Raw genomic sequence first — 20,784 nt, forward strand, 5'->3', positions numbered from 1 at the left:
TGCTGTGGGGCAGCATGGGAACAACGTCAAGAAGACCCAGTTTGGTGATCAATGCTGTCTCTGCTCCAGAGATAAAGAGGGCCCTTTCCTCCCCAGGTTCTCCAGTCCATTACCTCTGCTCAGCTCTAAAATCTTATTTTACATTTAAATAAAATAAACTAAGCTGCTTGACCTTTTTTTTTTGTTCCTTTAAAGCTTTTGCAGCCCCTCTAAAAGCAGCCAGTGAATATGGGAAGGCATAATAATAAGGATAACGCTTTCCACTTACTGAGCACTTTATATTCTCCAAGCACTGTACAAACATTAACTAATTAAACAGAGCAAAGAAGCAGCCCTATGCTCTGTCCTAATGCTGGGAAATGGAAACAAGGAAACTCTGAACCAATATGTCAATAACATCAAAGTCCTATTGTCCTGGCCTTGGCTTTGTTGCAAAGGAATCTGAAAATGTCTCAGAGTTTCCAACATGGCTTCAGGCTCTTCACACTTGGGAAACAAGTGTGAAAAAAATGTTTCAGAGGCAGAAGACAAACCCTGATCAAAGTTGGCAGAAGTGTCCAAGGAGACCCCAGGACTGCAGCCTCCCCCTTTGATGCTGCCTCATGTGGGAGCCATCCCGGCGGCTCTCGCACACAAACCCCAGAGCCCTTTCCGAGGGCTGGCATCTTCCTCAGGGCCCTCTCATGCACATATGGGGGATGTTTCCTATTAAGGATTCACACTCTGGTTGAGCTACATTCCTAATTGTGGAGACTTTAATGGCCCTAATAGGAAACACACCCGCAGCGGAGTCCCTGTGAGTCATTCTCCCATCGGAGAGGTCCTTGGGCCGGCTGCCACATGGCAGGGATGCACTGTGCACGCTGCCTGTATGCCCCAGGAGGACGCATGACCAAGCCCCATGAGACCCCCACTTCCAGCCTCTGGCCGTGCCACCAGGGTCCCCTGCCCACTTGCTGGACAGTTGTGCCTTGGCAGAATGGTGCCTTCAGGGAGACCCTCTGCATTGGCCGTCCTATCGCCACAGGGGCATCTGCATCTCTGGAGGGAGGAGGGGGTATGAATCAGAGCCTGGCACCCAGTGATGCTGGGGAATGACCATGGATATGTTCCCCAGACCTTTGATTTGGGTTGTCTACCCAAGCGGACCAGCATGTAGCTGCTTCCTGCCTGCCTGCTGGGAGAAGAGGGCTGATAACTGGGGCCAGAGGGGTTTAGGCCAGCTTCAAAAAGGCCTGTTTTGACCCATGCCCACAGTGGGGGTGCCTCAGTCCCCCCTCCTGAAGCAGCTTAGGGATCCTGCCTCTCTTATTTAGCAAACTGAGGTGACATTCAGGTGATGCCTGTTTGTGCCAGTGCTCAGGTGTCCCATCCATCATTGCAACAATCCACATGGCTCCAGGAAAAGGTCACCAGAACTGTACCAGCCTTTCCCATTCACATTTATGCTCATGCCAAATTAATTGTTCATCATAAAACCAAATGCCTCCATTGCAATTAGTCAATGTTTCCTGAACCAGCCTAGTTTAAGACACCTTCCTTTCCATCTTCCCATCGCTCTCCCCATTGCTGAGAGACACCAAAGACAATGCATCAGCCCATGCATTTTTAGGACAAATTCCTTAATTCCAGGGATGTTCTGGCTGAATCTCAGTGCATTTTTCTGTGTCTGTTTGACAGCAATACCTGGTGATGTCAGACAAGCCTCTAGGGCCCTCAGCTCTCATTACCAGCCTGTCTAATTAAAGAGAGATGCTGTTGCTGACTGCTCTTGGGGAGGGAAGGCAGGCATACAACAAATGCCAATCTCCAGCACACAATGAAAAAGCACTAAGGTCTATGCATTTAGGGTCTGGATCTTCAAAGCAGAGGCAAGCAGGCAGCCCTGACCTGCACTCACAGGTGTGCAGAAGATAGGAAGATGCCAGAGTCAGCATCAAAGGTCAGCAGACAAGAGAAGCACCTCCAAACCCCCAAAAGCTAACAGGGCTGGGGAGCCTGGAGTCTTATCTTATCTGAGCAGGCTCACTCCAGCTGCTAATAATTAGCAAGAGTCTGGGTGATAATTAAGGCAAAATGAGCCATTCCCTATCCTTCCCACCCCGGATGGAGGTTTGGGTTGCGAAAACGAGGTCTGTAATGTTCTCATTTACTGTTGCTCTCAGCCACGCACCCCTGACTCTTCACTGGCACTTTCACTGTGGCTCCTCATGGCCCATTGCTTGGGTTCAATCTTTCCCAGGCCACTTTCTCTCAGTGTTGGGGATATTTGGCTTGGGGTTGCAGCATGGGGAAAGGGGGAGCTCTTGTTTTTATTCTTCTACAGTGGGAATGTTTTTCCTCCTGTTATTCATCAAATTCTGCTGGAATTTAATACTCACCAGCTCTAAATAGCCTATTGCACTAACAGTGATTGATGGTTTCCAATGAGTCCAGAAATGCTGCCCCTCCTCATCCCTGCACTTTCTCTCCCTTCTCTCCCTATCACTCCATCTCTCCTCTCCTTCCTTTCCTTCTCCCCCACTCCAGGCTAGAGAAAATCTGATCATTCTTGTTATGTGGATTGATTTGTTTTCTGTTTCTGCTGTGTTTTGGGGTAGGAAGGCATCAGAGGTTTTTGAAAGAGCAGTGAAATGCCATGGCCAATGAAGCCTGGCTAGGAATTCCTCAGGTTATTATTAGGGAAATCTTGGTGAATTTCTGTACAGAAAGACTTTAGGAGAAGGAAAAAGCAAAGCCCAGTTCTGCCAGTACAGAGATGCCAGGCTGGAACAGGCATTTCTGCCCACGGGAGGGGGATGTGATTTTGCACATTCAGACCAGAGAGTGCAGCAGACCATGAGGTCCTGGGGTGGAGGGAAGACACGCAGGATCCACAGCCCAGGGAAAATTATGTGAGTTTCACCCGAGGTTGCAGCAGGCGTGGAGCAGCCTAGGAGAAGACACCAAGAGTGACCACATGCCCAAAAATGCTTGTTCAGTGGCAGCAGTGGCTCAGCTCTTGCCTGGATGAGCAAATCCTCCTTTCAAGGCACAAATTCCCAGGTGTTATAACTTTGTGAGCTAGGGAACAATGCAGCCTGAGCCTGAACTGAGTAAGGTGAAGCCTGAGGAAGTCAGCCTTGGGCCTTTCTGAACTCTGGAGATGGGAGAACAAAAGCCTTCAGCAAACCCTGCTCGCAGGGAGGGTGCTGCAGGGTGCGTGGAAGAAGGTGGTGATGGTGAATGTGCAAGCAGGTCATCTGCACGTATGTGGTTGCTTTGGAGCACCAAAACTGAAATGCTGCAGCCTGCTCCTTGCAGACCCTCAGGTCCCCCTAGAAACAGGCTGGGCAGGAGTAACTCCCAGGCCCTCTCTTTGCATTCTTGGGGACTCCTGGCTGCTCCCTGGTTCTTCCTACAGGACACAGTCAATTCTACTTGCCTTTCCCCTCCCTTTCTGCTAGCTTTCCAGAGAGCAGCTTGCTTGTTCCTGGTGGGGGCTGCTCTTCCCTGGGTAAGCCTGACCAGCTCCAAGGAGCTCTCCGTGTCCTGTTAGAATTAAGCTACCCGAGATAAAATCTTGGGAGCTCTTAGAGGGAAACAAAGAGATGTAAAATGGTAACTTGATTTACTCATTTGTTACTGAACGTTTGATTCCTCCCTGAACTGCCACCCAGCCAGCTGGGTTATGTGTCAAAGGAGGGGGGAAAAAAGCCAATACAGGCAGATGCCTTATCAGATTCACTGCATTAAAAGGATTTGGGGAATGCTAATGCAGACACAGGGAGTGGGATACTGGCTGGCTACGGGTGGCTGAGCATAGCACAACCCCTTGGCTACCCCTGAGACAGCCCTGGGTATCATGGGGCCCCAGGTCCTGTTTGTTCCCCTCAGGGATGTTACAGCAGGGCTGGTGGGGCTCTTCTCACCAGGCAAATACTGGATGAGGCTAATCTCCAAAGGTGGGCTCCCAGCCTTTGTGAAGAACATTCCTTGTCCAGATCTGCTGGCTAAAATCAGTTACTTTTTGGTACATGGGTTAGAGATGGCTGTTAGAGCCTGCAGCACATCCCTTCTAAAGCATTGATTTGGGCAAAATCACTCGGTGCCTAATGGGTACGCTGTGTTTTCCCATGAATAAGGACAGGAACACTATCCCATAACTGACCCAGCCCAAGGGTGGTCTCGGCACCATTCCCCAACAGCCTAGATCCCATGCAAATAGAGCCAGGACAGAGCCTGCACAAGCCAGCACCTGGGACGGGGATGCAAGTTTCCTCAGTGACACCCCCCCCCCAGGACTGGGACATAAATCACATTAATGACTGGAGAATTGTTTTGCAAATTAACAAATGCAATTTGTTTCCCAAACAAACCTGATCAGAAAAGGGCAAGGTTAGGACAGCAGGAAACACTTCTCTCATTCATTTTGACAACTGCAGTTTTGTTTCAATTACTGATGTGCATCCTCCGTAATGTCCTCATGAGCACGCTCCCGTCACCCTTGCCAAAACGATGAAGTCTGGGTAATAGGAGACCGTCAGCGTGATGGCTCCGCTATTAAACCTGTGCTGAGCTGCGGAGAGAGCCATTTCTGTGTTTCCAAATGATGAAGGGCAGATTAGCAAGGCCCTGCTGTATTATACTGTGAATATATTTAGCTACTCAATGTGATATAGATTAAGAGCAGCGGGAAGCCTGGCAGTTACACTTCAGAGGGCTGGGAGGGAACATTTCCATTTAGCTGAGTTGACATTCGCTTTGCACGCACCTGTTTGATGGGCGCCTTCTTGGGCTGAGTCCCTCTTTCCCCGGGGCTGCTTTACATCCTCAAGCCTTGGGCAGGATCCTTCCAGCCTGAGCTGCCATTTTGGCTGCTGCAAAGCAGCTTCTGTGTGTCAGACTCAAGCCGTGATGGATTGAAGGGCTTTTTAGGGCAAGGACCCCTCTTTTGGGGTTCTTTGTTGTCCTTTTCTATGCTAGGCAATTCTATTCCCTTCAGCCTGTCCCTAGGGCTGAACTCACATTTCAGGGCACATTATCCTCTTGCTGCCCTGTGCTCAGCTCTGTTCCCCTCCTGGGATGCTAAGAGCAGAGGGTTTTTCTCCTGGGATGTCTCCTCTGCCCACCATGCGTGAAAGCATCAGACCTGGTTACCTCCATGCATGGCCTGTTTATAAGTTATATGGAAATATACGTGGCCCCTTCCTCCCCCCAGTTCTAAGGGTGCATGTGTGTGCTCCTGCAGCTTCAGAGGAATGCTCATGGGTGCAGCCAACAGAACTGGGTTAGATCAGATTCGTGCTGTTCCCGCACTGATATCCTGGGAGCAAAACCTGTTTTCACCATGTTTGCAACTGAGGTTTTCCAAGAAGCCCTCTGAGCAGGGAACCCAGAACCAGAGAGCACTGGAGTGCTCCCCTCAGAGCCCTTCCCAGCACCATGCCCTTTCAGGATAATCCCTTAACTTAAGCTGGAAATTCCTAAGAGCTGGAGAACTCGTCTGATCATTTGCAGGCACATGGCCATTCTGGGGACTATATGATTTTAATAACCATCCCAGTGCTGAGGCATGTGGCTTTAACAGCCCTCAGCAGCCCATCTTTCCACAGGGGTAACAGGAGACTTTGGAGACATTGACAGAAAACAAGCTTGCGCTCAGCAAAATGAAAAACAAAATAAAAAATCCCCCTTCCAAAGCCTGTTCCAAGTAAACCAAAATAATTTTTTCAATTGTAAAACAAACAGTCCATTTGCTTTCACGAGCTTTCTCTTTTCTTTTTTTTTTTTTCAACTTCTTAAGTGGGTTTAAATTAAACATAGGCAATTTTTGCCTGAAAACATCATTTCTGAGAGAAACAAAAAAAGTCAGAAAGCTTTCCTGGAAAACCATCATAACAAAATGCTTCGACCTCACTGATCTTACATGAGTTTTCTTTTTGTTTTGAGGGGTACAATATCGTTGCCATTTAGTGCATCCTCTCAGTTGACCTGCAACTGTGCTTCTTGGCAAGCAGACTACTTGTGAGGAATGTTTTGCCCAGCACTGCAGCCTTCATCATTACCCAATGGCTGCTAATGAGGACGGTGCCCACTGACGAAGCTGCCTTCACCCAGCTCCCTTTTAAGCGCAGTGATGTGGCGCGGTGGTGAGCGACGCCATGCTGAGCACACAGAAAAGCCAGAATTTCTGGTTTCCATAAAGGAATATGGAGAATATTATCCAGTGAGATTTGAAACTTAGGTGGGAAAGTTGCCAACGTGCAGCGTTTTCAAAGAAACTCCTGTATCTCATATTGCTGAAAACTGGGAAGTCCCGTGGGTTTAGGGAAGGGGAGCAGGGAGGGATGGGGGGGGTCCCCATAATGGACATGGGAATGGAGGCAGAGCAGGGGGAAACTTTCTGAAGGGTTTCTTTTATATTGGAATAAGTCATAATTAATGCTATCAAGTGGCGGAAAGGCAGCTTCGGGTAACGTGAGCGGAGCCTTATCTCTCCCTGCGTCCTGTGGCCCGTCTGCGGCTCTGGTCTGGGGATAAGCAGGATACATTAAAAAAAGTGTTGGGAGCAGGGTGGCATGGAGGGACCAGGGCACTGCTCCTGCCCCCTCCTTCTGCTGCTGAGGAGCCCAGCTCCAGTCCTGCTCAGCTCAGGCCAGGGGGGGAAATGAATCCTCATGTTTTCAATTTTCAGCCAGAAATCCAGGGTGCTGGGTACCGTGAACACTGCGGGGTCCCTCCAGCAGCAGCATCTGCAAGGGCTCTCTGGCCTTTTAGTGGTTATACTAGTGCCTCAATCAGCTTTGAGGGGCTGGGCCGGTTACCATATCTCTGAGGCATGAGCTCATAGTGTTACTTAGGCAATTTGTTAAATAGAAGCTGATTAGAGGTTTCCCTGCCTGGGTCCCATGGACCATATGTCATTGTTTATTTATACTTTTTGGCCAAGCTCACTTTCTTCTCCCCTCCTCTGGCAGTTAGATCACAAGCCACGCGATGCCACTTTAATCGGTGGCTTTGGTGCACCCTCCCTAACGCAGGGCTGTGGGACTAACTGCACCCAAGTCACCTGGGTTGGCACATCCTTGGTCATCAGGGGAAAGGCTGGGCAGGGGGGAATGGCTACCATACAACACTGGTTTGGGGGAAACTCTTTTGCCATACAGCAAAAATAAAAAATCTTAAAGATAGAGTACTCAAAACTGGTGGATCAAAACGAACGCATCAAAATGCCTATGTGATGAAAAAGCCTCTGTGATCTCAATTACCTTCTTCTGTAAGGATCCTGGCATAACTGAAACTGTTCAGTTTCTGAGGAGCAATGATAAAAACCACTTTAGGTTTTATTTCCCTACTTCGGCTTCCCCTGGGAACAAAGCTGGAGCAAGAGATTCCACGCATACTCATACGCACACACACATTCATGCACACACAAAAGCCATAACAAAATCCAAACAAACGAAAGCCTCAAAACTTGTTTGGTTTAATTTTATTTTCTTCCTTTTTTTTTTTTTCCCCTGAAAAAATGTGAATATTTCAGAGAAAAGAAAATGTGACTTGCTTGTTTTGTCTGTGTGGCCTGCCCTGTTTTGGGGGAATAAATTTTCTAGTTGCAGCCATCCTTAGTCTTCAGTTTCTCCTATTAAGGATAATACTAAAAGCTGCCTTAAGCCATTGCTCCTTGGAGGAAATACTAAGTGGGATAGTAGTGCTAAATAGGAAGCAACAGGTCTGTTCACCTTCGGTCCTGGCAGGAGCAACCTGTCCCTGGCTCATCAGCCTTCCTCATCCTGCATTATGCGAGGCTGTCCTGGTGCTGTGTGGTGTGATGGATGGGTCCCGCAGTCTGGCCTATGCTTTCATCCCCCCACTTATCCCTCCCCAGTGCAACGCAAAGCATCAAAAGCAAAAATGCTTAAAGACTGAACCAAAATAAATATAGGTATAACACGTGATGAATGGTCCCTCCTCTGAAATTCATCTTCATGAGAGACATAAGCTCACAAGCAAGCCGGCAGCCACAGGAAGCTCATCCAGCCTCCGCAGCAGCAGAGGGAAATGCCACAGCAGGAACATGCCACCATGTCACATCAGGTCAGAGATGCCAGTTTGATCTCCAAGTCCAGCACCCAAGGCACCCTGCATGGCTCCTACACCAGCATCTCATGCTAGTGCATCAACAGTGTGGCTTTTGGAGTTGGGGGCTGCATGCTAGCCCTGAGATAAGACCCTGATTCAGCCTGTTCCGGAGCCTTCAGCTGCCTTTGTGCACCCTAACAGCACGGTCACCCAGCAGGACAACTCATGAGCTCCAATATGGGGGAAAATCTGCTGCCTCTTTGCTCCAGAGGCAGCAGCCACTCAGCAGAGCTTGCTGCCAGGTCTCCAGCACCCACCACCTCTTGGACCTGTGCACCAAGGAGTATGTCCTGGGCTGATGTGGGAGAGCTTTCATAGTGGCTTCTATTTGTGCTAGCCTTGCTACACCACTGGCAAAGAATAAATAGCATTGCCTTTAATCTCTGGTGTGGATCAGAGAAGTCTGGTTGTGCGGGCACCAGGAGCATTGTCCAGGACAGCTGAGGAACTGGCTTTCCTGTGCTGCCCTAGCAGACCCCTCCTTTGCATCCATTTGCTCTCACTCTTATTCCATCCCTGACACCCATAGGAAATGAGTGGGTAATGTGAACCATGGTTAAAAAGTCCCACGTTACTGTTGTTCCTAAGTCCCCAGCATCTCTCGCTGCTGTATACCTCTCCTTTCAGAGCACAGGGTCCCCTGAGGCCAGAACTGACTTTATTTTCCTGTCTATGCAACAACAAACAGACTGTGGATGCAGGACGAATAATAAATGGCATGTAGATAAGCCAGCTGTCTGGGGGAGTCACGGCACGAGGCACCGAGAGAGGGAAAGGCAGTGCTGGAAGGAGGATGCAGGAGTTAGCAATGTCTAAACTGGATTAAAATGATAAATTTCACTGGGGGCTGCAACCCAGGCAGTGCAGGCTGCAGCAGTAGTGGAGCAGGCTTCTGTCCCCAGCACAGGGACCTTGCTGTGTGTGCCTTCCCCTGGGAGCCACACCAGCCTGTGTCCAGCAAGGGCTCACATCACACACTGCAAAATACAAGGCCATGAAGAATTTGGCTGTAGAGCTTGAGGACAGCTACAGGGATAGAAGGAAGCCCAAGGAGAGTTGTATGAGAAAGGCCAGAGAGGAAGAGGAGGAAGGGGCTGACCATCTGGATGATGAGGCTGATGTTCCTACCTGTGGGGATTGTTTGTGGACAGCATCTCAGCATGACTGCTGGTTCCCTTCCTGGGAAAGCTGTTCTGTGTGAACAAGCAATTCTACTCATGGCTTTTTTGTTTCATGCCTGTCAACTGGATGCTGGGAGGACCACCCTTGGAACCAGCAGGGGAAAATCAGGTTTACAGAGGAGAACATACCAGGGGAAAAGTCCAAAGTCTGCAACTTATGCATGTCGGGGTGGTGGAGGCAGAAAAGAAAGAGAGAAGTTTCATGTCATTGACCTTCAAATAGTTTAAAGGGTGTCAGCAAGCAGAGGGGAGCGGAATGATTTAGAAAGGTAGAGGAATGTGTAATTAGGAAGATGGGATTGAGGAAAGGAAAACAGGTGATAAATTTCAGGGAAATAATCCAACAGTCAGAGGCAGAGGAGTAAGAAACTCATGTATGGGAAGAGATGGGACCATCTTTGTATGGCACTGAGAGATAACCTGAAGTTACCAATGTGTGCAGTTAAAGGTGCAGCCCCTCAGTGGTCGTGGGGGCAGCAGCATGGGGAAGCAGGTACGGCGTGGCTCTGTGACAGCAAAGGTTGTGAAACACCAAATTCCTCTTGTCAGGGATGAAGCCTAATTCTGGTTCTGCTTCTGTTTGCTAGGACCCAACCAGTCCTTAGGAGAGCATTAGCTATTTCTCATCCATCCCAGCAACAAATAAATGTTGGGGCAGTTTTTCTTGTGCTGGCCAGGATTCTATGCTGACCACATGCTTTGGCAGCCAATACTGGCTGCAGTGGATCACAGGAGACCAGTTTTGGTTTGGGTAGTTTGGTACTTTTTTAGCTTTGTGTGGGCATCTTTACAAGAATCCAGGCTGGCGTACTTCCTGACGGCTGCACAGGGAGAGCAGGGATGTGCAGAAACGCTTTATGGCCTCTGCAGCTCCAGGTAATGTTCAATAGGATTAAAATGAGCTGAGGAAAGCTTAAAGGCTATGAGCCTGATGCTTCCCATGACTACTCCAGTGTAAATGGAGGTAACTCTGCCACACACACTGGGCTTACTGTACTATCAAGCTAGGGCAAGTAATGTCAGAGTCAGGCAGAAATTAGAGACAGAAAAGGCTGATTAGGTCACTTATTTCATCCTCTTACCAATTAGACAGGAAATTATTTAACTGCTTTATTTATTTATTTAGAAATGTACCTCAGCAGGAAAAATTCCCCAACGGCAAGCTCTGTACTTTTGCAAAGGAAAGGGTGGAAGTCCAACTCCTTGTTCATTAAACACATACCTTAAAAAAAAGCATCTCATAAAGGAAAATATGGGAAATAAGCATCTCCTTACAAGCCTTCGAGGGTGTGCGGTCTCCACAGCCGTAGGAGGGAAAGGCAGTCTGCTAACTGTCCAAGATAACATGGCTTTTTTTGGGAGACAACTATTACATTTACCTCTTTCTATAGAGACAATTACAGAGGGGTGGCAGCAAGCATCAAGACCTTCTTGGGCTTGGGGCTGGGGATGCAGAAAAACCCTGGTGTCACCTGATGGGGCAGCTCCAGCCCCCATCACCCCTCACCCTGCTGCCCAGCCCAGCTTGACTCTGTCTGGGAAATGCTTTGGCCGATGAGGAATTTGCAATACAGCTGCTCCAGTGGGATGGGAATGTTATCACGTTGGACAGCACTTCAGAGGGAAGATTTATGGGGTTCATAACAGAAGCTGTCTGGAGAGAGCCCAGGAATGGTTTGAGATCTGACCCAGGTCCTGCATCTGCTGGAAATGTGGACTGGCCGCAGGACTCGTACCCCACAGTGCCGCGCACGGCCAGGGCCATGAGCAGCCAGGGAGAACAGTGCCAGAGGCTCCCTTTCTGGCTTGAAGTCATCAACAGCTCGCTCTTTCCTCAAAACGATGATGAAAACCAATTTCCAAACCTCAGGGATTTTTTTTTTTTCCTCTAAATGGAATTCTTGCTTCCCAGCCAGGCCTGGCTTGAAGCTTGTGAAGTAGAAGGATAGGCATGCTGCAGGAGACTCTCCCTTGATGGAGGCGGTGGTGGAAAGAGCTCGGGCTGTGCCTGGGAAACCACAGCAGAGAAAGCCTTGGCCAGGGCTGCAGCACCCAGTGATGGAAGAGGAGAGAGAGCAGCTTCTGAAGGCAAACCAGGCCATGGCACGTGTGCCCAAGTCAGGCAGAGGAGCAGATTGCACAGGTGAGGGATGCCCCTGCATGCACGCTGTTCTGTGGAAGGACCAGGCTGAACCCCTGCTCTGAGCCAGCCTACGGAGGATGAGGATGCTGTGTATGGAGCACACCCCATGACTGCAGCACTGCTCAGTGGGGGCTCATGCTCAGGCTGGCATGTGCAATATTAGGTGTGCTTGAATACTCCTATCTGTCAAGGCTGCCCAGGGCCTGTGGAGCAGCTGCTGGCCAGAAAACCTCACAGCCATGTACAGCACGCAGGTGGAAGTGTCTCCATGAGGGAGGAGAGAAGATGTTGGGGCTGTGTTGCCTCTCCTTGCTCTCCTCTTGCCCTGTTCTGGCAGGATGTGGCACCAGTGGGGTCTGTCCCATTAGGCAATGTGAGAGGCTGCACTCCTGAAAACAAGCCCTCTTCAAGGATCCTTGGTTAAGGGGCACAGCTGGTCTCCCATTATCAGGCAACAGCAGAGGCAAGACAACCTAGTTACTGAGGAGAGATAGATAGAGGTTTTTTTTCCTTGCCATCCCCTCCACTCCCCCCACTCTTTTCAGTGATCATTCTTGTTATTCATTTCCTCTCTTCTCTTTTCCTGCAGACGGTTTCACTGGGCAAATCCAAACGAAAGGCTTGCAAAGAGGATGCTCATAAAATATTTATGGTGAACTGTGGTGAACACAAGTAGGATAATGAGGGTCTGTGGGATATGGGATGTGTCCAAACTAGCACAGTGAAGACCTCGTAAGAGACAGAGGCACGCAGTGGAAGCCATTAGTAAGTCCTGTAGGCTCTTTACTCATTTCCTTCTCACACAGTTCCGTGCTGCCACACACTGCTTTTGTTTGGGTTTCTCTTGTCCTCCTGGTACTGTGTGTTTTACTCCACACTGCACTGAAGCTGTGTGCTGGTGGCTGGGCAGCCCTGCACAAGTCCTAGGGATGCACTCGCCCAAGAGCAGGACCAAACCTCTATGCCACCTCCATGGGCTGCAGCATCCTGACCGCACTGGTGCAGTATCCTTGTGGAGCATCCTCTTGCAGCCACTCCTGCCCTGCAACTGTCCTGCATGCACTGACATGGCCATGCAAACCAGCCGGGGAGGACAGAGGGGTCAGGCAGCATTTGCTTCACTGGTGTTATGGTCCTTTCCAACCCTAACTATTCTATGATTCTATTTCTAAAATGCAAGGGCACAGGTCTGACACCTCCCTCTCTCCCATCATTTATAATACTTGTCTGCTGAGGCTCTACTCACATAACAACATGTGCTGAGCTTTAAAGCACATGGAAGGCCAAGTGCGGCTGATGCCAAGAAGGGGCTCTGAGGCTCTGTGCAAGCTCTGGTAATGTGCAAACTTATCCCATCCTGAGAGCAGAACCAATAAACATCCAGTGGCCTACCTAATGCAGGAGAAGAAATGCCGTTAAATCTGCGTCTTACAACAGCTTAGCTAACTCCTTCTCAAGTTACCCGGGCAGCGGGTGTCATGCATCTCCTGCTGTTGGGATGCTGCTGACCTTTGGACAGTCTCTCTGGGTTCTGACCCATCCTCATCCAAAGCTGCCTTTCCTATGCAGTTGGCCGAGAGGACCTCGGGAGCATTGCTGTCCAGAGGTGAACCCTGGCCATACTCATTCCTGTTTCTCCCTCTGCTCTCTTTCAGCAAGCCCCCCAAAAGACGTTGAACTCCTGTTGGAACTTCTATCCCACTGGGAGCCATACCGCTGGCAGATGTTTGCTGTGATACAAGACACGACAGCTTTTATTAGTTGTCAGCTGGAATACAGCATTTTAGGGTCTTTAGGTTAAAATGGAAGAGCAAAGCTTGCACGCACGTCTGTGCCAGCAGCATGGCCTGCTGCACAACACAGCTCCTCCAGAACCATTTTGATGCAGAAACCCAGGCTCCTCTCACTATCGCACCTCGGCTCCTCATCCCATCAGGGCTGCTTTCCCCTGGGATGTGCCCTCTGTCCCTGCATGACACTATCCATGTGAATAGAATGTTCTTAACATCCGACACGGACTGCCTGGGTCTAGGCACCTTTCTTTTCTGCCCCTTTTGCTGGATGTGCTTCGAAACCATCAGTCCCAACGGACAGCAGCACGAAGGAAAAGGCAAGCAAGGTCATGCATGCTTTTCTTATGAAGGCTACAGGGAATTTCCCACCTCTTCTGGGCTGGGAAACCACCACAGCTTTTGAGGCTATTGCACATCAATGTTACCAAATCCTAGAAGATTGTAAGAAGAAACTACATGTCTGTGGAGCAGTGCTCTGCTGATGGAAGCAACCTTAATTATGCCCAGCATCTGAGAGGGTTCCTCTGCTTCCTGGAGCTGCCTGGTGGAAGCCAGAGAGCACAGCACACCTAATTGTGCTGTTCCTGGGCAGGAGCAGGCAGTGCTGGTTCATGACAGGTTGGTGCTACTGCAGAACCTAGAAAGCTCATATGAGATGGGTTTGCCCTAAATAATTCATCTCTGTCATGAAATGAGTCTCTGAGTTGATGAGCCAAACAAGCTGCTTCCTTGAGGCTCTTGCACAAGCAGTGTCTCATCTTGTAGACCAGCTTGGGACTCTTGGCGAGCAGTTGCTTTACTGGGACACGTGCTTGGCTGATGGATCCCCACCTTGCCCTCTCCCCCTCTATTTCCATTGCCCTGTAAGTATCAAAGTTCAAGTCTCTCAGAACAGGGAAGAGTGCTCCAGACATGAAAGGTATTTCTGGGCATCAGAGGAAGAAGTGATTAATCTCAATTACATGGTTGAACACTGAATAATCTGGAGCAGCAGATTGGGTTACGCTTCCTCTTTTCTGTGGCTATTGGAGGGGGTTTTCCAGCCTGAGGAGACATTTGAAAGATGTTTTGACTACTGAAGTGCCAAACTTAACCCCAGTGTAATTGGACTTGTGGTAAAACATGTATGTTGTTCTTTGCTTCCTGAGCCCTCTGGACAGACTGACGTTTATGCAGCTGCCACCTCTTGCTATTTGCCGTGCATGACAGATCCCACCCCAGCACTCTCTTCCCAAGGTCATTGCTCAAAAACAAAAGGAAAAATCCAAAAAAAAAGAAAAGCCTACAGAGGTTGGTGCTTGCAAAATGCAGAGGCAGCATTGCAGCCTGGGCAAAGGTGGAAAGGAACCACTCCCCTCCAGCTGCCAGCCTGTAGCCTTCTTCCTCCCAGGCCAATTCCCGTATCCTTCCCATAGGTCCACGCTGAGCATCCCCAGGACCGGGCTTTCCAGTGGGGTCCAAGTGCATTGAAATCTCTCTTTCTCTACACACTCGTGCTATATTGGGGTGGGTCATACCCAACAAGAGTTGTAACACCAGCAGGGTTTCAGCATTGGTCCCTGGGGGAAGGCAGTGGCTGTGGAGTGCAGCGATGAGTGTGGCGCATGAGCCCAGACAGACAGATTGATAGATTTCATCCAACAAGCCTCTCAGATCCTCCTCATTATTTAACAGCATCTTTTCCCCAGACAAGAAAGCTGTTACTGATATTCTGCAGGGACTAATAATAACCTAATCACAATTTTTGATGGACTAAACATACATAGTGTGTTCTGAGATTCACTCTAGAGAGATCCCTCATCACAGCCTCTGCTGCCATACCACAGCGCCTTTCGGGGTGCAACATGGCACATGGTTTCCAGTGATGCTACTAGACGTTTTCAGATAGGAAGTTAAAAATAAATATACTCTCAGGGGAAGCTGAAGAGGGATTGAGTGAGGCCAGGGTGTAATTACCTGAGCTGGAACAGAGCCAGGATCTAACTTGTATTGCAAATTCTCTGCATTACTTTAGATACCTGCTAACGAAGTGATTATAAAAACCATATTTATAGAAGATTGGGGGGTATGTAATAGATACATATACATAATTAGCCATAATAGATCTGCATTGATTACATTGCTGTTAATCCTCCTCTAAATATGTGCACATTAATTAGTTGGCATTTAACACATTTACAATTATTTTAAGAACAGAAACAGTCTGGTGGGTGCAGCAGACAACAGGGCATTTATTCATGTTTTGGTATTTATTTTTCCCTTTGCAGCAGCTCGTACATCAGATAGGGTCTTGTACAAAGAACAAAGAAGCATCCAGGTTCAAAGGCCTACAGCATCCAGCTTCCTACACGGAGATAAGCACTTACAAGTGTGTATGAAGGATCTTGCCAAAATACTGGGTTGATGCATAAAATATTTTCGCGTTACTATGGAACAAAGTGTCATGCCAAACTCTGAGTGTGACACTGCTTCTTTTCCCTGAGCAGCTGTGGGGGTGTTCAGTTCCCATGTAACAGCAAAAGCCCTGGGCCAGCTCACTGTGCCCACCACAGCAGGGCTGTGGCTGGAAGGGGCTGGGAATGAGTAGCAGAGGATGCAATTTTGGTGGCCTGGTGGGGCAGCCTGCAGGACACTGATGCTCACCTGGCTTTCACTTTCAAGAGCTCTGAAATTTGCTCGGCACTTTCCCAGCAGGGAAATGTGGGGCAGTGGCCTAATTTAGGCAGGCTCTGAAGTGCTTTCCTCATCATGATGGTTCAATTCCCACCAGGACTTGGAGATGAGCATCTGCAATGATAAAGTAACAAACCCCAGGAGCCACGAGGAACCTAGGTCCACATCTCATGAGCTGTTTGTGTATGAGATGCCCTGCAGCCTCCCAGAACAAAATCTGCTCAGCCATTAGGCTAGTGGAAAATATCTCTCCTGATTTTATCTCTAATTCTTTCTTTCTCTCTTTAAATAGCAAGAGCAGTAAATACACCATCTCACCATGGCCCTTCCCAAGCCATGGTGCTCCTCGGAGCCCTGTGTCTGCTCTTCGTTGCCATCCCTACAGAGATGCCTCCCACCAGGGCAGCGGCAGAGGAAGTTTTCTATCTCTGGCAGCCCCTGCCAAGCCAGAGCATCCCCTCCAGTGGTGAAGAGATTCAATCAATCAACTTTGGGTGACAATTGTCCGTGAGTATCCTGCCACCCCAGAAACCCTGACCTGCAGGGTGGCGGAAAGAGCAAATGGGCAGGAAGCAGTACAGGGAGCATCAGAGCAGGGGGCCAGGAGCACAGAGGGAAGATGCAGGACCATCAGGCACTCCAGCCACACACTGGTGTGCCCACACCCGTAGCCATGGGACATGGTCCTTCTCCAGTGGTGGGGCTGGTGATCACTTCCCAGCCAGCTTCTTATGTGCTGTGGGTGATAGGCAGCACACTGACTTGGAGTCATGGGCATTAGTAACCCTGTTGATGCCTGATTGCTAAAGCAGCTTGCCTCCTGAAGCTGCTCCTTGGTGCACAGAACGCATGAATCATAACGCAGATCCTGTTTCATACAATGTAAAACCCCTCTACAAATCCAGCAATTAGCTTCCAATTTGCTTTCTCCATTAATGGGAAATGGGGTCTCTCCGGGATGCTCTGACGAGACCCTGTTTTCTTCATCAGTTCAAACCCTTTCCTTCTTATTTATTTTTCACCCTTACCCCGAATATATTTCCCACCACAAAAACATTTTTGAAGATCTTTACAATTACTTATTCCACCTTTTTCTGTCACATCTTTGCAGAAATAAAAGTCTCTGTTGGGAGTGGGGGGAGATGAGTGGCAAGTAAAGAGCTGGCAGCAGCTCCAACCTCTCCTCCTGCAGCTGATATTCTGGGGTTCTATGCAGGGTCTGTGGTCCAGAGGGGTCCTGATGCACCCACAGAGCTCAGACCAATTAGGAACTTCTGATGTGGGAGGAAAAGGGAAAAGAAAGGGTTGCAACGGCTGAGCTTGTCTTTTTCTTTTTTTCTCCTCTTGTTCCTCACCCTTCTCTTAATGGCAAGCCCCTGGGGTCTCATTGGCATCCTTCCCTGCCCCTTATGGCAATGCATGAATGTCACAGGGAGGATGAAAGGGAGTTAAAGGCAACACCATTCCCGACGGCACTGGGAATCACAGGGGGTACTGAGCTAATGGGAGGATGGAGACATCAAGGAGGGTTGTCTTTGGGGTAACCTAATGGGTTTTCCCTCCTCCCCACTAGGAGAAGATGGAAAGAACAGAAGTGAAAGGGAGACACCAGAACCGTGACATTTTGAAGGACTCGTAGGCAGCGTTGCCCATATAGGAAGAAGGCTTTGAAAAACTGGTAGAAAACGTGTCTGCTGGAGCCGGGGCTGCTGCTCAGCACCAAACTGAAAGGGTGCGTGAACATTTTCAGTGGCCTTTAAATCTTTGCTTAAAATAAGTCTGTGCTTGCCTGCCACTGTCAGCTGTGGGCCCTGCCAAAGACCTGTCCCCCCCCGGATGCTGCTTCAGCAGATTTGGAACCATCTCGGACAAAGTTCAATCCATGCGCTTCAGCAAAGATCCCTGGTTTCTTGTGCTGGGGATGCTGCCATGCCACATGGCTCTGCAGGCACATCCAGTTATGGTAAAAGATGATGTGCCTGTTTTTAGGCTGGGCCAAATCCCAGGGGAAACAGCTTAACTTCACACCCTCTGAACAATGCTATGGAAAATGGAAACAGCTTTTCAAAGAAATCTTCTTGTGTTTTCCCTCCTTGTTCTGCTGCCCTATGGGGGCTCTGAGGAGGGTTGTGCGTGTGTTTCAGCCTTGATGGTCAGTTGGGTCTGGTGTTTGCAACCAGGTTAATTTCTTCTGGCTGATTGTACATTGTGGTGGTCGGCTGGTGCCGCAGCACCACAGGACAAGCACCGCTCTGAATGCTGCTCAGAAAGAAAGAAAAATCCTTCAGTAAAGGAATTACTTGCAAGCAGTAAGGGGCAACCAGGCCCACCGGTATCTTTTGTGTGCATGAAATTCTCCCCTGGAAATGTTATTAGAATATCACAGTTTAAAGGGCTTGGGAAATCAAACTATTTGTGGGCAATTCTGGGAGCAGCCAGATGCTTTTGTCAGACGCTTGACTCCTGCACAGTTTAAAATCTGTTGGTCACACATTCCTGCCCGGTTGGGGCTCTGACTGCAGTGGGGGATGTAGAACCTGGGCTCAGACGGGCCCCATGCTGGAGTGAAGGTGGTTTAGAGCATCATGGAGGGACAGAATGCTGCTGGGCTTTGGGCTTGCTCCCAGCACTGGGCCCCTCGGGCTCACACCAGGATGGGGATACGCTTGAAAAGAAAATGCCAGTTCATCGAAACAGAAGTATTTCATGAAAATATTTTGCTTTAGGGAAGCTTCTGCGACTGGGTTCTGACCTGCATTTCACAACCTGGTTTTTCCTTGGTGCCTTGCAAGCTGATGTCCCTGCCCAGGGCTCCAAAGGCATGGTCCTCAGTGTCCTAGGGTCCTCCCACACACAGGGATGTAGCACTGGAGGCAAGGAGCTGTCTGGGACCCTGACACCTCCAGGACTGCAGACCTGCTCAAGAGTATTGCTTCTTCTGGCTTTTACCAAAGGGGCTGATTTCAGCCTGGCACCCACAGCCAGAGCCTCAGCTCTGGTTGGCATCATTTCTCTGTATTCCCATCCAGCTGGGAGCTGCCCCAGGAGCTCTGCACTCTTCCTAGACCCCAGACTGCTCCTTGTTTCTACAGCTGAGGTCAGAAACGCCTCTTCTGGTGGCCTGATGACCCCCTTATCTCAAGCCTACAATTCCTTGGGTAGCCATCAATGTCCAGCATGAAGGGCTGGTGCACAACTGAGCAGAATTTCTGGATGGAGCTCAGCTGTTAGTCATGCTGCAGGCACAGCACTGCACAGCATAGCACGGCCCTCCTGCCAGGCAGCTGCCTGTGAAGCCAGAAGAATTCACCAGAATTAGAGTCTTCCACCTCCTAAGGGGTTCAAGCGTGTGCAGCAATTATCTCCTAAACCACACATCGCACCTTCCACTTAAAATACCCAGAGGCACTGGTTCGCAGTCAGGGCTAATGAGTGGATTATTGCAGCATTTTAAAACTCAGCTGTTTTGTAAATCTGGATTATGCAGTGGAACCAAGAAGACTTTTTCAAAAAGGAAAAGCTCACCCCCCTCCATCCCTTTGCAGTACCCCTAATAGGTAGCACAGCCATATTTAAGGTGTCATTTTGCAAGTTCTTCTATCTCAAAGGCTTCGCTTTCAATTAGCATCAAGCTTCTCCCTCCTGCTCCAGTTCTCCAGCACCAAGAAGACGCCTTTTAGCCTGTCCTGATTTCCCACAGAAAGCATGGCAAACCAGGCATTTCTGAAGGGCTAGAAATCCTTGTGTGCAGCCCTATTCTCCTTTTCACCTGCTGCTTGGAGAGGCTGGAGGTACATGGAGACATGGGGTAGGCTGACCCCAAACCTCTCTCTTCTGCCTCAGGGATGAGCAAACTGGTTCTCAGCCTCCTCTGATCTCCAAAACAAGCACCCAAGTGGTTCACTGAGTAGAGCCTTGTGTCAAGGAAGGTCATGGAGACTTAATTGCTGCTGGCAGCATCCTTCTCTTCCCCTTTCCATCTTCCCAGCACCAAAAGGTGCAGGCAAGGCCCACTCTGAGCGGCAGGGACCATCCCTTCCAGGAGCCTCAAAGCCTTGGCAGCACCGTGTTCCAGCCTTCCTCACTGGGACAGTGCTTCCTATGTGTTTCCCCAGGGAGTGCTGTCTCTTGTTCTTATCCTGGGGGCTGTCTGAGGAAACAGACAGACTTGATATATATTTTGGGGCTTATTAAAAGCAAGGACAGTTTTGTTTTGTCAGTTACCTTTGCGGGTTTTTTTTTACACAAAATAAAGTTCTGAAAATCCATGTTTTTAATTTCTTTCTCTTTGCAATGCAACTTGTGAAACAGAAAAATACCTCCACCCCTAACACACTAGCAGCTTTGGTGTATTTTTCAGCCTACTTTCTTTTTCCAGACTAAGGGTGCAGGAGGCATGAGTAGAGGAGCTGAAGAGCTGGCAAGAAAAGAGCAGAAGGACCTGACCTGCAGTTTGGAAAAGTGGAGTCAACACAGCTCAGCCTTGATGGACCTTAAAATCTCAAGCAAGTGAGTTGCTGTTACATAGGTAAAATATTAAAAGGTTCAAATACCTGGTTCTTCTTAGCCAATTACTATTTATCTGCACATCAACACCGGTGATGGTGAGCTGATGGAAACACACTGCTCCGGCTGATACATCCTGGCTGCACTGGATAACCGGAGCCCTGTTGTGCTTCCCACAACAAACCTCCTCAATAGGCTCCAGCAAGGAGAACTGATTCTTTTCCTCCCCAAAGTCTCATGACTGCAATATTCTTTGCTTCCTGCCCAACGTTGTTCCTGTGGCATTATCGTGGTGGACAGCGGCTGGATCCTACCCCAGTCACCTGTTTGCAAGGGCCCACAGCTGATCAGGTCTGTTGCACGCTTT

The sequence above is a fragment of the Pezoporus flaviventris genome, unplaced genomic scaffold (genome assembly GCF_033815535.1).
Source record: "Pezoporus flaviventris isolate CSIRO_AGI_PZ_B2104156 unplaced genomic scaffold, CSIRO_AGI_Pfla_v1 ptg000005l, whole genome shotgun sequence".
Classification (NCBI taxonomy): Eukaryota; Metazoa; Chordata; class Aves; order Psittaciformes; family Psittacidae; genus Pezoporus; species Pezoporus flaviventris.